Raw genomic sequence first — 17,579 nt, forward strand, 5'->3', positions numbered from 1 at the left:
GAGTTTTGCCTTGGGCAGTAGCCTGTACCGCAGTGGAGTATCACATACAGAAAACTTATCTAACATCATATGAAAATGTAATAGGTGGGCAGAGGATGGGAATCTAGAGGTAAGCCTTTAAAAAGTTGTCTTAAAGATAATTCTTTTTAAATATTCCTCAGGCTTTTGCATAAAGTTGCACAGTAGGCATTCCAGCATCTTATACGAGCACTGGATTTATGCTCTGTAATAAATGTATCCATAGGGTGCTGCGTTGTTGTAATGATAGTGAATGATAGTAAAATTAGGAGAATTAATAATGACTCAGCTGGAATAATTTAGCGCTGTGATAACTAAACTCTAACCTAATACTCAGTGTACTCACAGAACTATTTACAAAGCATATTGAATGCGAAAGTCTGAGGGGAATCTTCTACAGAAAACAAAGTGAAGCCCTAATCATAAACAAATGCCACAGCATGTCATTAAGAGGATTAAGTGGCTTGAAATTGATGTCTAAGGCATTTTGGTTGATTGTTGCTAAAAATACCATATGCTTGACAACTATCTTCTGTTTGCCATCCTCTCTTCTGCTAGTTGTCTGTCATGCAGTATTATCCTTGTTTACCAGCACTGCCTCATACTGGGTCTTTTATCTGTGAGGTTTGCTGCTTCATGCCAGACAGTCTCATGTGTTGGCACCGGTCGGTGCCAAACCATTAATACCTTAATAATAGTGAGGGAGAGGGCAGGTTCAGGAAACACTGGGCTGAAACCAAAATGGAACAGCACAAGACTTCTGGAGTTCATTAAAATTCATTTCTTCTATGGCTTTTTAAACAAAAGGCTTAGGTTTTAGTTTGAAATAATTTTTTTTTTCTAAGAAATATATCTTGAATTATAGCTGACAAAGTTTTCAAAAAATTTTGAAATGTCAGTGAAGCATTGCACAAGTGAGTGAGTTTTGTATGAACTTTAACTCATAATAGCTTTCTGAATAATTAATATTTCTGAGATGTTGATTTTGGTCTGATTGTATTTTCTTTAAAGTAACAAATTTTAAAGGTAGAAGAATTTCTTCCTCTGCCCTGCTTAGTGATTCCTTGCTATTCTCTCACTGGGCTATGCTTTGTTGGGAGGAAGAAGCTGTGGATGTGATTTAGACAAGTCAAACATTTCTGAGGCAAAGCTGTAAAAGTGGCATCATTGTATCTCGGTGAACGTTCCCACATAGATTGCTTTCTGATCTTTTCAGGCTATCAGTAGAAGCCCATGGAGAAGTGTGTTGCACCAAACTCCTAGATATATGATAACACAAAGCAAGAGACATGGTTGCTTCCATGACTATTTAATGTGTGTAAGTTTGTTGTAACCCTGAGCACAATGGTCAGTAGGACAAACTCTGCAATTCTGATTTAAATCGAAAAATTAATGGAGAGTCTCGCAGTGATGACAGTAGTCTTTTGATCAGGTCTTTGTAGTAAGGATGCAAAGCACATGCTCTTGCAAGAGGATAAAGAGAAATTGTGCAAGTGGCCATGTGGAAATCTGCACATGAAGACTGAGGGTACGGCAGCCTTCACCTGCATCGCGTCCAGCTTGTAGGTGCAGGGCTGTCTGCAGCAACCTGCCACGCCACCCCCGTGCTGGTTTGGATGTGTATATGGAATGGCTCTAGTTTCAACCTGATTTAACGTCCTCACCTGAAATATCACCTCTTGTCTTTTCTGGGGACATTGAATTAAACTGTCAAAAAAGCGTGTCTTCAATTCACAGGTTGAATTTGGGTGTTTAACAAATTCTGGCTCTTGCCAGTTCTGTGTCTTGTACCCATACAGTGCTGCGTTATACTGAGCTGTGTTTCTTTTGTATTCAGAGAAAATTGGCACTGAGAGATACTAGCGTGTCTGCATAAGGATCCATGTCCTGCATAGTTTTAGAAAAGGCAAATGTTGGATGGACTTGTAATCCTGGCTCAGGTCTGTTTTATTGTGATGGGAGCTAACACAAAAAAAACCCAGACTTTGAATTAGAAGTTTTGGGGTTGTGGTTTTTTTTTCCTCCCACCTTTATCAGTTTTATAATAAAAAATTAACTGTATGTCCTGAATCCAGCCTCTTGGACACTGTGAGGTATTGATAGCTGAAGCTACATGATTTTTCCCTCGGACAGGAGTTCACACGTTCCATGTTGCTGGCTCTGCCACTGAGCTGCAGACATCAGCAGAGGAGTTGCAGAAAAAAAATAAGAGCAGCAAAGTTTTGAACTGTGATTTGACCCATTTCTTCTCATGTAGGATGAGATACCAGATCCACTGACCTACTGCCTCTCTTTCTTGGACACTTCTGTCCTTCCTTTGCAATACAGTCACACCATGGTTGGAAGTGTAGTCTGTAATCTAGACCTAATCATCCTGTTTTGAGGACACCTGCATAAATAAACATTGAACATACCAGCTACTGTCTCTGTAAGCACTGTCTCAGGGTTGGATCTTTTATTCTATTTATCTTGTGCACTCAGCAGACTAATTATTAGTAGGCCTCAGTCAAAGAGAACTTTCACAGAAGCACGAGCAGAAATGAAGATCACAGCAGTCCCTTCTGCCTCATGCTGATGGCCATGCCACCGCAGCTCTTTAGTAATCCTATCGCCCTCTGGGAAAGTCACATATTTAAGAAACATAAGCAGGAAGAGATGGTATCTGCTTTGTGCTGGAGTTGAAACACATTGCCAAATGGAATTAGAATTTCTGTCTGGACGGCAGTCAAAATTAGCCTTTCATCATATGTTAAGGTAACACTCAAATTGTTCTGTAAGCATTAGTAACTTAATTGTATTATTTTGAGGATGCATGCATAAATAAATATTGAATATATTAGTTATCTTGCATATGGAAATGAAGCCAAAATACTAGCAAGGATGGAGACTCCTCACTCCTAGGTGTTGTTTCTTAACAGCCCTGCTATTCTGGCTGTGAGCTCGATTATTTTGAGCTACTGTGTTTCCCTTTTTGGTTGATTTAACCCAGTGTAGTCCTACATTCAGTGAGCATTTAAATGACCAGGCTAGATGCAATGTTCATAAATTATTACAGACCAGTGAAAGTCCATCACACTGCATAAAAGGTTTTGGGTACGGAACAGTAAAGGAGCTTGCTCTGAGTCACAACTGGCATCTTTATCAAGGAAAGAAAAATACAATCTTTTGAAAATACTATATGTAATGGACTATAAATGAAAGAAATGTACTTGTATATCAGAGCAATCCATTAAACACACACAACCTGCTGAGAGATACATTCCTGTATAAATCAGTTCATAAACTCATTTTTAATTTTTTGGCAGACTTATGAAGCCAATTAGCTTGGTAATAAATATTCAGCTTTAATGGGCAAGTAAATAATTAATGTTATTGCCTTTGTAAATTTAGCTTTTCAGTTATAAATTAACATAATTAAAAGAGTAATGTTTCAGTACGCATTTTACCAGCCAAATCTAAATCAAGCAATTAAACTGTAGGTTTTCCACATCAAATGAGCAGAGTTTATAATGACACAAACTGTAGGCATAAATTTGTTTTTCATGGTCAGAGTCATTACAAAAACATGAAGGAAAATATTCTGCAGTAGATATAATCAAGTATATTATTTGAAGAACCATTAATATATCCCTTAACTACTTTTTGTTGTCCTTCCACAGTGAAATAGGAAGGGGAAAGCATACTACCCATCAATCTCTGGCACTGGGATAATTGCCTGTGTGTAATTGTAATGGCCACTGTAAAATGGTTATCCCTCGACAGTGGTTGTCCCATCTCCTTGTTGGATTGATTGGAAAACCACAATGCACAGTATGGATCTGAAAAGATAAAAATTGCGCTGTAGTCATTAACTTAAACTTCAGGCTGAGAATTTGATCATTTGTTTTTCCCCCTCTGCTTATTGCTTCATATTTTTGTGATGTGCATGTGCCATCTTCCTATGTCATCCTTCAAGTTTAGTGAGCAGTCTGAGCGGTGATGCTTTTCCTGATAAGAACAGATGAGCTAGTAGGAATATGTAACTATTTCTAATCTGAATGCAGGTCAGAGCTGGTGAAATTCTTCCCTTTCAGCAGCTGTTCCAGAAGAGCAGAGCATGTGGCTGTAACTTAAGGTTGGCTCGAGAGTTCAAGGAGGTTGCATCAAGATTTCTGAATTTGTTTGTGAGAGACAATTAAGGGGAGTCTGAAACTTAGAAGCTTTAGAGACATCAGACTGTATGAACTTGAGCCTTTCTATTTTTTTGTTGGGAATTCCACAGAGCATTTCAGATTCTTTGAATGGTGTCAGTTTGTGACTTGTAAAACTACTACTTTTCATTAGAAAAGGGAAGAACCCAGTAGTTACTCTAACATGCGCATATAGACATACCCATACTCACACACACGTGAAAACTTAAAGTCTGAAAATTTGTCTCTAGTCAGAGAAGTCCTGAACACCACCACTGAAAAACAAGAGCTATAGACATTTCTAGTCTTGCAGCCTTCACAGATTATAATTTATCATGGGCTGAGCCAGTCTATATAGCTCTTAAAAATGTTTCTAAGAGCAGTGTTTTGTAAACTGCCAAAGGTTTGCAGATTTGTAATCAGAAGAGTTTCTTGATGCACATCCAGACCTGTTCATTGACATTTCTACTAGCTGTGATTTCATAGTCATTTCATGTCCCAAAACCCAGTGGGCGAATTTATCACTGGCAAAAGCCCCCTGAAGTCAGTGAAGTTACACCGGAGATAAATTCAGGTCAATGAACTTTATTTTAGTGGTGTTCAAAATGTTTGCAGTGCTATGCAGATAGATAGCTGTAGGCTTTTTTGCAGTATCCAATTGTTTAAGGGTGATCAGATTGAAAAGAATTTACCCTTGAGATTAATTTGTGCTAACTGACTTAAATACATGCAAAACTACAGTACAGTTTTGACCATATTATTATTTGCAGTTTTAGAAGGACTTTAAAAAGAGACAAAACACACTGAACTCTCATGCATTATTTCTATGGGATCATATTTCCAAAAACTGAACACAATTACTTACTGACATGATGAACTGTGGGTGGAAGAGACAGGATCCAACCACCTGATGGCACAGGCAGTTATCTTGTAAGCACTGCTGACTCTATGTATCAATGTGCATCTGTAGAAGACGAGAATTTTTATCAGTGATAAGGCCAATTTCTGGCTCAAATGCTGCCCTGTTATGAATAGTTTTCATCTGTATTTCATTGTTATACTTTGGCCATGTCTGGATTTAGACAGGGTTCAGGTGCATTGTAAGGTTTCTTTGCTGACGGTGGCTAAATGAGTCTTTTCATCTCATGCCAAGCTCTGCCTGGGCTTAGTGACATATTTCTGGCTGGGGTCTACTAATCACGGACTTCAAACGGAATCAGCAGTCTAGAGCTGTGTCTGAAGAGAATTCAGCGTATTTCGTAACAAGGTTATTCTAAACTCCCTTATATTTGATAGTCTACTTTTAGCTGCTTTGGTTTTCAGCACAAATCGAAAGATTGCTTTGAGACTACTGAGCACCTAATGAGATTGAAGGCAGTTCAGATACTTGCTGTTCAGGCTGGCTCTGCCATGCAGCCTGCTGAGTGCTGTATTTCTGCTCCATTCGTTAGGATTTACAGTGTGCCAAGGAATCCAGCCTTTACCGACTGAAGCAGTGTGACACTGCCTTATTTTATGGGTGAACAAGAGTATTTCAGATAGTTTGGTGACTTGTTAGTCTATCTCAACTCCTCTCTCTGAGAGCAGACAGCAGGAGGTGTTTAGATGGGTGAACTCAAGATCTTTCTCATGTGGAGTCTGAGGCAGGGGTGCCTTCTGCATCGATGTTGGATTGCTCATTGCTTTGTGGCCATTATTGAAGATTTTCTGTAGTTCAGCGTGTAAATCTAGATGGCCTGGTCCAGAAAGCATAGACTGGAGTGGTGTGTGTGCTTGGAGAGGGGAGAAGACATAAAAGGAATCTTGATTTGCAGTTGCAAATGTGTTGGTGGCTGTGTACCAAAAGCACAACTTCTGGGGCTTGCATGTGGTCCTGTTTCTTTATGAACCTTTTTAACTTGCATCAACTTTCTCAAAACTTCTGACATTTCTCCTAGAAAGCTCTGGCGTTCTTCTGCTCTGGCCTCTTCTTGGCTCTCTGGTGCTCTCACCCAGCCCTTACAGTCCACATAAGCTGGTGCAGGCATCTGTTCACCATTGCCTCCTCCCTGATGCTCTGCCAGACCTCTGTGTGCCCCCCTCTCTATCCTCCTGGCTCTGTCCTTTTCGTACTAGTGGCTGAAATTAAAGCACTTAAAGGCTACAGAGATTTACCAGGCTTTTATGCTGGTTTCCAGCTCAAGTTGAGGTTATTTTTCTTCAAATATACGATCCAACACAGGAAAAGCTACATTTCAGAAGTTAGGTTGGTGTTTTTCAAGTGTCGGTGAATTTGATATACTTTTCAGGCTAACGTATCAGATCTGTGCACCGAGTGAGGCTGCCTTTGTGTGTCATTTATGGACTCAGTTGACTCTTACCTTTCCCCTGACTTGTAACAGTGTAAAACTTCAGCAACGGGTGGGAATTCCAGAATGACAGCACATTGGATGCAATTAATTTATACAGTGAAACTTTTCAGAGTTGAAAAGTGACTAAAACCAACTGTTTTTCCTAATATAACTAAACTTGGCTTAAAACATCAAAGGAGAATCATATTTTAGACTCTCAGGAAATGCATCAGGGTTTGACACTATGTGTGACTTTTAAATCAAAACATTGAGAATAATAATCTAAATTTATAATGAAAAACCCTGCTCAGATTCTGGGTTGACAACTGACTGACAGCCGTGTGTCCTCCAGGTGCCACAGAATACAATATACTTGTATTTTCTCTAACATTTGGTATACCAGCTTATCCCAATATGTTCCACAGAGATAAACAATAAAGTTAGAGTTAAATAAATAACTTCAGAGATAAGCAACTTTAGCAAAGGACGAAAGGTTTGCTTAGCAATGACATTTAACAGCTGATGAAGATATGCATTTACTTACTCATTTTCCAAAAGAAAATGGGTTAGAAATGGCAGTAACACAAAGCAGAGTATCTCTGAAGAGTGACAGATTAGGGCATCAAAAATAGTTGTTTCTTCTGACCAGTCTTAATGCAGGCCAGTAATAAATCTTACTGACTCCAGTGAAGCAGAGCGAGGTCAGTGCCAGAACTGTTGGAAAATTTCATCTGAAGGATTCAAAAGGGAGAGTCCCTGAACAAAAGTAAAATTAAAAAAAAAATTTTAAAAAAGACAAAATGGAGGTGAAAACATGTCTGAAGGAGAAACAGAGAATTCAGGTTTGGGTGGCAAAACACAGATGCACTGAGTTCAAATGAGATTAAAGTTAATAGTGGTCAAGCTAATACCTTTGATACAGAGAAAGAGAAGTATAATATGTTTATAAAAAGCTTCTGCTTTCATGTCCTGATCCTATAATACGATCCACTTATGTGCTATCAGCTGTGGTAAAGAGATCCAAATGTATTTGAACCTTCTAGTAATAAACAGCATTCTTCATCCTGGAATGTACCTGAATTACAAAATGTGGAAAATACATCCCAGAAGAGTCCCAGTGCACTAAATTTGCGCATGTAGAAGTTTATCTTGGAATGGATCCAAAAATCATGTTTTTCCCTGGTTAACATACTTTATTCTGCACTGTTACATATATTGACAAATTTTATTTATCTTGGGTCAGGTGGGGCTTTCACAGCACATCCCACCTCTGCAGTGCTGTGGTTGTAGAGTGGAGTCCTCAGCCTTGTAACACCCTGGCAGATATGTGCGGTTATATAAGCCCAGGGAGAAGAGGGATGGCTGGAAAGGATATAATCTGCCCCAACTTTTGCAAAAAGTCTGTCCCTGGCTTAGTAAAAAAGGGGATAAAGAAAGAGGATAACAGAAAAGAAAGGCACAGACTTTGCCTTACCAATGAATTAAGGACTCTGCCATCCTAAATTTGGAAGTGAAGCCTTTTAGTGAGCTGGGAAACAAGTTAATGCTGATAAATGCACTTTGGGCTGGAGGTACATGCTTCAAATTTGCTATGAATAGACCCAATGGAGCCAGTTACACCACACTCAATGAGAAAGTAAGGCTTACAGTTTAACTGATACTAAGAGAAGTGACATAATTGTTTTCTAGTTAGATTATCATTTTAAGTTAGAGTAAGAGGAAATCCAGTTAGATATTGTCATATCAGCAAATATTATATCACACAGCTGCCTCTGATATCATAGAGTCATAGAATGGTTTGAGTTTGAAAGGACCTTAAAGATCATCCAGTCCCACCCCCCTGCCATGGGCAGGGACACCTTCCACTAGCCCAGGTTGCTCAAAGCCCCGTCCAACCTGGCCTTGAACTCTTCCAGGGAGGGGGCAGCCACAGCTTCTCTGGGCAACCTGTGCCAGTGTCTCACCACCCTCACAGTGAAGAATTTCTTTCTTACATATAATCTAAATCTACCCTATTTCAGTTTAAAACCGTTACTCCTTGCCCTATCCCTACAACCCTGATCAAGAGTCCCTCCCCAGCTTTCCTGTATTCTGACCTTCTCCTACAGTGGGCAGTTCTTCATTCTCCCAGTCCCCACTTTTGCCTTCTGTGTCTTGGGTGGTGTGGCTGGAGGCCTTGCCAGTGAAGATTGAGGCAAAAAAGATGTTGAGTACCTCAGCCTTCTCCATTTCCCAGGTGACCAAGTCTCTCTTTTTCTTCCAGAGAGGACCCGCGTTTTCCCTAGACTTCCTTTTAACACTGATGTACCTATAGAAGCTTTTCTTGTTGCCCTTGACGTCCCTGGCCAGATTTCATTCTATCAGGGCTTTGGCCTTCCTAACCTGATCCCTGGCAGCTCAGACACTTTCTCTGTATTCCTCCCAGGCTACCTGTCCTTGCTTCCACCCTCTGTAGGCTTCCTTTTTGTGTTTGAACTTGTCCAGGAGCTCCTTGTTCATCCATGCAGACCTCCTGCTGTTCTTACGTGTCTTCCTCTTTGTTGGGATGCATCGCTCATGAGCTTGGAGGAGGTGATCCTTGAATATTAACCAGTTTTCTTGGGCCCCTCTTACCTCCAGGGCTTTATCCCATGGTACTCTGCCAAGCAGATCCCTGAAGAGGCCAAATCTGCTCTCCTGAAGTCCAGCGTAACGAGCTTGCTGGCCCTCCTCATTGCCCTAAGGATCTTGAACTCTACTATTTCGTGGTCACTGCAGCCAAGGCTTCCTTTGAGCTTCACCTGCCCCACCAGCCCCTCCTTGTTGAAAGAACTGGGTTTATTTCATTACTCAATTATTTTGAAGATCTGATCAGTGAAGTGCAAGCTGTTTGATATTCATTCTCTCCTAAATCCAGGAAATCAGCTAAGCATTGCTTAGGAATGTACTTCCAACCCTTTGAAAGCATTATTTGACAAGGACATATGCGTTGCTGTAACTTTATCATTGCTTTCAATTGAACTGACAGAAGAAACAATAATCTCATGAAAGAGCTTCAGTACAAGGGCAGATGTAAACATCTGAATCTAAGGAGCCCAAGAGATCTTATTTTATAGTGTAACCAGACTGTAGCAGTAGTAGGAGTAATAATAATAAAAAAACTTAATAGTATAATGCAGTTTTAGCAGCTAGACAGTTAGACAGTAGCCTGCAACTTAATGCTTTTGAACTTGAGAAGCAGCCTTTGTTAATGTAAGCTCCTTTCTTCAGCAGGCATGTTTTATTTCAAATTAGAAGTATCTCCATTGCATTTCTTGGATTTCATTTTCAGAAATTACTTACTCATATGCAACAACAGCAAGACTTGTGCAGTGTCTTAGCATTTTCTAACCTGGTAGGATATTAATCATACTTTTGAACCTCATAATGTAACATTAATACTATTATGATGGGAATAGTTCATTCAACAAGCATGGTTAACCACTGCTCTTATTTCGTTTTTCTTGGATGCCCTTAGTTTGCACTTGGATGACAAAACCCAATACTAATCTTCAGCAGCATCTCAGTCAATGTATTCTTCATTTTATTATTGCCTGCATTCTTTAATTGAGTTAATTTCCTGAGGAACTCCATCACACCACCAGCCTCCACCAGATTTCCTAATCATGGATGTTATCACTTGAATTGCAGTTCTGCTGTTTCACTATTTGTTTTGTTGGCAGGAAGGAAAAAAAAAAAACAAAAACCCTCAGAACAGCTGAGTGCCAGTAGTGCTGGCGACTTCTGTTTTATTTATGTTTTGTACTGAGCCATCCTGAATGATAAAGTATGTCTGGGACACAGCTGTGGGCAATGCTCTAAGTGTTATAGTTGGAAAGGTGCCAAAGTTGCAGTGCTACCAATTTTTTACCATTAGCCTTCTGGAAAGAGGGATTCAAAGTCTCATTTTATTCCCTTCTTCACCAGTGTCACCTTTACACTAAATTAATGTGAGATCTTTACCAGAGATGGAGCTGACAGGATGAGTTGTTGATCCTACAGCTTCCTTGATGCAGCAGGAGCGGAGGAACAAATCCTATAAAACGTAGAAGCCAGCTTCTCTCAGCACTTGAGCTGTGAGTCAGGAGCATCTTTTGAGATAACTGAATACCCTTGCTTTCAGCTGTGGTGGGATTGCATTAACCTATGCCGTCCTGAAGCTCAGCAGAAAAGAGTGAGCTCGATCCTGAGGATATGGCAAAACGCAGCAGTTGTTGCCTGCTCAGCTGTGTGGGCACTGATGTCCAAGGCAGTAATTAGAAGATATACCTGCTAATGAATTGGTATAATCCCCTGCTGTGTTCAGAGTCTGCTGTGATCTTTTTTCCTGCACTTACAGAGGACATTGACCTTGTTAAATACTTAGCAATAAAAGCGTGTTTTCCCTTGCCTGTTTCACAGCCTTTCTTCTGGCTCTACCAGTAGAGCTCCTTTATATTAGTCAAACATGTTTACCCAAGTTTAGTTACAGAGAAAGAGGAAAGTTATGAGGCTATATATGAACACGTTACATACAACAATGTGTTGTACATGTCTGCGTGGATGCGCACACATACGGAGTTTTGATTTCTTAATGGTCACACTAGCAGTAAAAATAAAATAAATTTTATATTTAAGCAACGGTTAAGATATGGTCTCAATTATTTTTAAGTCACCAGACTTTAAATATTTAATCTTTTCTATTTCCAACTAATTTCTTCAATTGCAGTTAGGTAGGTTGTAATTAATTTTTGGTGAGGCAGACTAATACTAATACCTACTCTACTGTAATATTTGCTTGAAAATATGTCATTTTGCTTCTAGATACCTCTTTTTGCCCTAGCTAAAGTTGCAAATGCCCACCAATATTGTCATATCTAGCCACAAGGCCCCAAACTACACCTTAAGCAGTATGACACCAAAATATAAGGATGACTGTGCTGGGTCAGATAAGGGTCCAGCTGGCTCCTGTCCTCACCCTGACAGTGATCAATAGCTGGTGCCTAAAGAAAAGTATGAGAGCAGGACAAAGGCATAGCAAGGCTTCCTGTGAGAGAGTCTCCCAGCCTTCATTGATTTGTGGTCTGGGAACATCTCAAGATAGAAGTGGTGTCTTCAAATTTAATATTTGATCCGATTTGTTACATCTAAAGCATATAGTTATTTTGTATAATTCATGATTTCTATCAGTAAAGGACTGAGACTCTTCCAAGGGAAATACTCTCTTTTTACTGGAAAAATGTCTTGTCTGCCTTTTCTGATTGAGAACATCTATATGCCTGCTTTTGTGACTTGGAGACTGATCTGATACCACTTAACCATGTTAATTTAGGAATACCTGTACTGTAATTTATGACCCACCCAGCAGTGCCGGAATACAGATGGTACAGAAGTTCTATGCACATGCATAGCAGCGTATTAAGGCAACATGCCAATTTGCCAAAGAGATTTGCTTCTGATGAGCATTGGCAAGCTGTACTAAATAGGAGCTCTCAAAAATACATCTTTTCCAACCTGAGACCGGGCTGCTACACTCAGCTTGCAATGATGATCTAGTCCTATTATTGTTACTTCTACTTTTAACTCAGCTGATTCTGTAGTTAATGCACAAAAATGTAGCACTGATTTTCTTTGTGATTATTTTGTGTTACAATTTATGAGCAAAAATGTAAAAGTAATTGTAACTGTGGTCTCCAGAGATAGAAGTCCTTTAAAAGCAGTTGAATTAGGTCTTGCTGCTACCTGCAGATCAAACTACTGCAGCATCAGCCATTTCTATACCTGTAAGTCATTCAGTAGCCATTCCAGTTGGCAGTCTGATTTTTCATGGTTAACCTGGAAGAGGACAGTAACCGTGAAGGTCCACTTTTGTCCTTCATGTCTGAGTTCAAGAGAGGCAGAAGGTCATAAAACCTCTATCAAGAAGTGCAGGGCTGGGCTCTGCTGTCCTGACTCCTGTTGTGGGTATCTCACAAGCTGTTTCACTTGTAAAGCCTTTAGGTGTGGTATGTAACATAAACCCCTTATATAAGGTCCAGTAAAGTAATTTGTGCTGAATAAAGTGGATATATTTGGTTGTTCTGATCTGTGTGACCATGCTTGCTATGTGGACTTTTGGTAAAAAAAATATTTATATATATTTATTAAAAAAAAAAAAAAAAAAAAAGCAGTATAATGCTAACTTTCAGTATGAACAGTTTTACACACTGGTTACTGAAATCTTCCTTCTTGCAAGCCCAGAAGTTAATGGGTCTTCCCGATAGCTGTAACCTGTTCATGGGTTCAGGATTTTTTGTGAAGATGTGTGCTGGTTTTGGCTGGGATAGAGTTAGTTTGTTTCATAGTAGCTGTTATGGAGGTCTGTTTTGGATTTGTGCTGGAAACAGTGTTGATAATACAGGAATGTTTTAGTTATTTCTGAGCTGTGCTTACACAGAGCCAAGGCCTTTTCTGCCTCTCACCCCACCCCACCAGCGAGGGGGCTGAGGGTGCACAGGGAGTTGGGAGGGGGCACAGCCGGGACAGCTGACCCCAACTGACCCAAGGGATATCCCAGCCCACATGGTGTCATGCTCAGCACATAAAGCTGGGGGAAGAAGAAGAAAAGGGGGGACATTCAAGGTGATGGCATTTGTCTTCCCAAGTCACTGTTACATGTGATGGAGCCCTGATGTCCTGGGAATGGCTGAGCACCTGCCTGCCGATGGGAAGTGGTGAATGAATTCCTTGGTTTGCTTTGCTTGTGTGCACGGCTTTTGCTCTACCTGTTAAACTGTCTTTATCTCAGCCCACGAGGTTTCTCACTTTTACTCTTCTGATTCTCTCCCCCATCCCACTGGGTGGGGGGAGTGAGTGAGTGGCTGTGTGGGGCTTAGTTACTGGCTGGGGTTAAACCACAACAAGATGTAATGGGATTTTGTGGTATTTTGAGCTGCCACAGGCTTTCTCCTGTGCAGGAGACCTCTAAGGAATAAGTATGTCTGTATATCTTTTTTTTTTTTTTTTTCTTTTTCTTTGCTCTTTTTGCATTTCTAGGCAAAGTTAGAGTATGTTCATGGCTGCTGTGTTGACTTAAAGTTAGAAAAGCACCTCTGAACTTGGTTTAAGGACACAACCACCCAGCATGTATGTATCTGACCTAGGGAGGTCGGATCCTGCCCTTTGCTCGGTCCTTGCCTGCTTTGTGCTGCTCTGCCCAATCTCACTTCGCACACGTTGTGCAGGTACAGGGAGGATGGTCCTTCAAGTGTTTTCCCATATGCAGGGATTAGGGATGATTAATGCAATGATGGTGATGATCATTTGAATTTCTCAGTGCTTCTCTAAGGTTTTTTCTTTCTGGCACTGTTGCTGCCAGGTGGTCATCTCCATTGCTGTCTTCTCACCTGGGTGTCCACAGTGAGGCCCCCATGTCCATGTTCAGTGCCAGGGTCTGACCTCTTGGAAACACCATGCATATCTAGCAGTGAGAGTGAGCTAGAAAACATGGCAATGCTGAGCCCCCACCCTCCTAAAAAAGCCTGGGTCATTTACCTTTCTGTGACAATTGCTTTGGAGGCTGAACTTTGGGAACCCATCGCTCTGTGTTGGGCTGACAGTCACTGCTTCCCATCAGCTGGAAAGTCCTAACGTTATTGCCTCCTTAGCAGCTTTGAATTCCTTGAGTGAGAGCCATTTTAACAGTGCAAAGTATTAAGACTGAGGTGATGTCTCTGCTTTTAATATGAAAGTCCTGTTATTCTGCATAAATTCCATAATGAATAAAAATATTCCCTATGGAGAAGTGTATTACTTACTTTCTTATTACAATACCAGACTGAAATAAAAAGCAGCCGGGCTACCATTCATTTCCTGGTGTAGAAACACTATTAAAGTACTGTAAAGCAAGAATAGCTTTGTACCACAGTTCTTGAATTCAAAGATTGCCCTCCAGAGGTGCCATGCATGATGGATTGTCACAGACTCTTTGTCCTGCCTTGACATTTTATTCCTATCTGATGTTGTCTTGTGTTCTGCTCTGAATCTGCCAAACAACTGACCCTAGAATTTAACGCCACACCTTCTCTTTCCTTTTTCTGAACAGCATCTTTTGCAGCTGAGGCTCTGAAATACTGGAGGACATTGCATCTTCCTCAGGGACTCGGTCAAGGGAGAGCTGGAGCCTCTGGGACGCTCAGAAAGGAATTGTGGTTGGTGGTCGCTTGAGGAACTTACCTTCACACCAATGTTGCTCTGAAACGGGTTGTGTCCAACAGTCAAGTTTGGTAAGGTATGTCATTTTCCCCTTGCTCTTGGCTTTTTGCTTTTTTGTGAATATCTACATATGGGGAAAATAGAAAATTAGCAGCCTTCATGTTTATTGCTGTATGCGTGCCGTGCTCGTACTGCCTCCATAAATAACCTTTGCTCTCCCTGAATTTGGAGAATGTTCATCAAGAGTGAAGTGTTTTTAAAGTCTTGGGCTTGGGGAGGTACGTATTTATATCAAGTGCTTTATTGAACAGAATGCTCGTTGATGGTTGTTTTGCTGTTGGTGATGTATACTTGGTGATAATCATCTGCATTTTGAGTCCCACTTGTTGCGTTTCACTAATGTCTGCAGTTCAGAGGGTCAGAGATGAAAAAAAAGTAAATGACACTGAAGTAGCCCATTTGTAATACAGTCTTGTGCTTTCCTTTGTGCTTTTTATATTCTCATTTTGCCAAGAACAGAAATACCTGTTTCTTGCATAATCGTATGTCCCCTTTGTTTTGTAGCACTTAAAATTTTTGCATGTGTGGAGGTTCTCATATCCACGCAAACATTGCCATGGTTATGCTGTAACTGTAGCAAGGCAATATGCAACTATCCTTTAACAAGACAGTGAGGGCCAGGGACTTAAGGAATGTATTGTGGACAAAGCTTGTCCTTATAGAAGCATGTAGGGTAATATAGCCTCTGATTCTATGGCTTCTTTTATCTAGGCCAAGTTATTTCTGTGAAGGCAAAGTCTGCTGATTAAAAAAACCCCCCACATTTAAAGCTTTGGTTCCCAGATCTCAGTACAATGGTATCGGCTGATGCTATCATTTTTCATTTAACACATGGGTATTGACTTCTCTTATATGACTAAACCAGCACTATAGTCTTGTTGGAAAAAGCACAGCAGCAATATAACACCTGCACTTGGTGTTAGTGGAGGGGGGAAAAAAAAAAAGAATAAAAAGGTCAAGACTTTCTTAAAAGTCTCTAAAAAAACATAAGACATCCAGGTGAGTGTGCATTCATTCTCCTGCTTTTGATCTGGTTGCACCAGTGGTGTTTCCTCTGGAAACTGTAGGCTCAAACTCTCACACTTCAGCAGAGCTCTGCTGGTCTGGAGGGAGACTGCCTGTCTCCAGTGACTGCAGAAAAAAGTTGGTGGGAATAGCTTAAATTAGGTGCTTAACTATTAAATGTCGAGGATTGAGAAAGGTCTGTTCTACCAGCTGTTAATTTGTACACGTATTTCAAGAAAACTTAGGGAGGAGAGGTTCCCGTCATTAAAACTGCTGCAGTGCTTGCTCTGTTTGTCTGTCTGCTCCAGTGGCACCTGGTTTCTGGAAGTGGAGGTTGTTAAACATTGCTCATGCTTTTGTTACCATCTTCACTTCTGTTTATTTCCAAGCTGCTGCCCTTGTGACTTTAATACCTAAAGGGAGAGACTGTGGGAGAGGTATTTCATAATCGAGAGGGCTTCTTGACATTTGCAGAGAAATATTTTGCACTATTATAATGTAGAAATCACAGCGATTTGTTTATTCCCTGTTTCTGTGTGAGATTTGTAGGTGAAAGCATGTAAATGTTCCTTGCAATGAGCGTCTATGTTTTGCTGGGTACGCAGGGTGCCCCAGGGCGTGTGAAGATCCACACCAGAGCGGTTGGGTGCTGGTGTGACTGGGGTGCTGACCCAGCCTCGCACAGGGTGGTGGTGAGATGAGCTCCCCACCTCCTTCCCGCCTGAGTCAGTCCAACTCTCAGTCTAAGATTCACGTCTCAGGCTGCAGCATGAGTAGTACATCAGTGCAGAGGTTTGCAGAACCTCACAGTTTCAGAGGACAAAGAGCATTTTCCATACAACTGATTTATGCGAAACAATTATTTAGGCATTAAAACCTAAGTTCGGCTTTGGTTATATTTTTTGCATTTTACTTTGTGACCATCAGATCTAAAAACTTGATTCTTAATAAGGAAAGCTTGCATTTATGGAAACTTGATCTTTAGGAAGAACATTGCAGATTGAGAAGATTGTGCTAAAGTTTAAAGAGTTGGCAACACTGCTCTTGTTCAGTCAAGTAGCTGAGACCCTTTTTTATCTTTTCATCTTGGGGGCTCATGCAAACTTATCAGAATAATTGACTACCATCAACTTTATATGTTCCCATGACACCCTTGTAAGACAAAAGTGCTACTTATCCCCATTTTAGAGATGGTGAATAAGGAACGGAGTCACTTCTAGGTCACTTTCAAGCACTAAACACCTATCTCTGATTTGTGTGCAATCACAAGTGCAAAAGGTGCATCTGATACCCACAGATGGAGATATGAAGATAGCCTTGGCTGAGCAGCTGAGTCCATAGGGCAAAGCACAAGATTTGTATGTGGATCTGTTTGAGGTCACTGGCCCAATCTAAGCCAGTTTCTTCCATGTGTCCTGCTATCCCAAGTAGAGGGGTTTTTAATTAAGCGATTACAGTAACAACAAATGACATCAGGACCCACATTTGCTCCATATCTCTGCAGGAAATGGCAACATATGTCCAAATAATGTTGGCTGAACTCTTTCATCTTTTCAGCAGAATGTTGTTTTCTTGTGTGAGACAAGCAGATTCCCTTTTAGCAGCATTTATACGATTGTGGTGAAGGTAATCTTATTGTGTAAGGAGTCATTTTAAATGGATCTGTAGATAACAGGCAGAATAATATTTTTTCTTAAATTGCTCATTTTTTTAGATTATTAGAATCTGGTTAGTAAAATGATCTGTTCTGCTGAAAAAGCACATTTAATAAATATGTAAGAGAAAAACTTTAAGTAGCCATTAAACA

At 40.5% G+C, this 17,579-nt stretch overlaps 1 protein-coding gene across 4 annotated transcripts in view; it reads left to right on the forward strand.

Moving 5' to 3' along the window:
- The window catches only part of SGCD (sarcoglycan delta), a 399,682-nt gene that overhangs the window by 173,489 nt on the left and 208,614 nt on the right, over positions 1-17,579 (forward strand). For all 4 annotated transcript variants that reach the window (XM_074838563.1, XM_074838562.1, XM_074838560.1 and 1 more), the window contains exon 2: positions 14,598-14,783. The gene's annotated coding sequence lies outside the window, so the exon portion shown is untranslated. The remainder of the gene's footprint in view (positions 1-14,597; positions 14,784-17,579) is intronic.

Source organism: Strix aluco, chromosome 13 (genome assembly GCF_031877795.1).
Source record: "Strix aluco isolate bStrAlu1 chromosome 13, bStrAlu1.hap1, whole genome shotgun sequence".
Classification (NCBI taxonomy): Eukaryota; Metazoa; Chordata; class Aves; order Strigiformes; family Strigidae; genus Strix; species Strix aluco.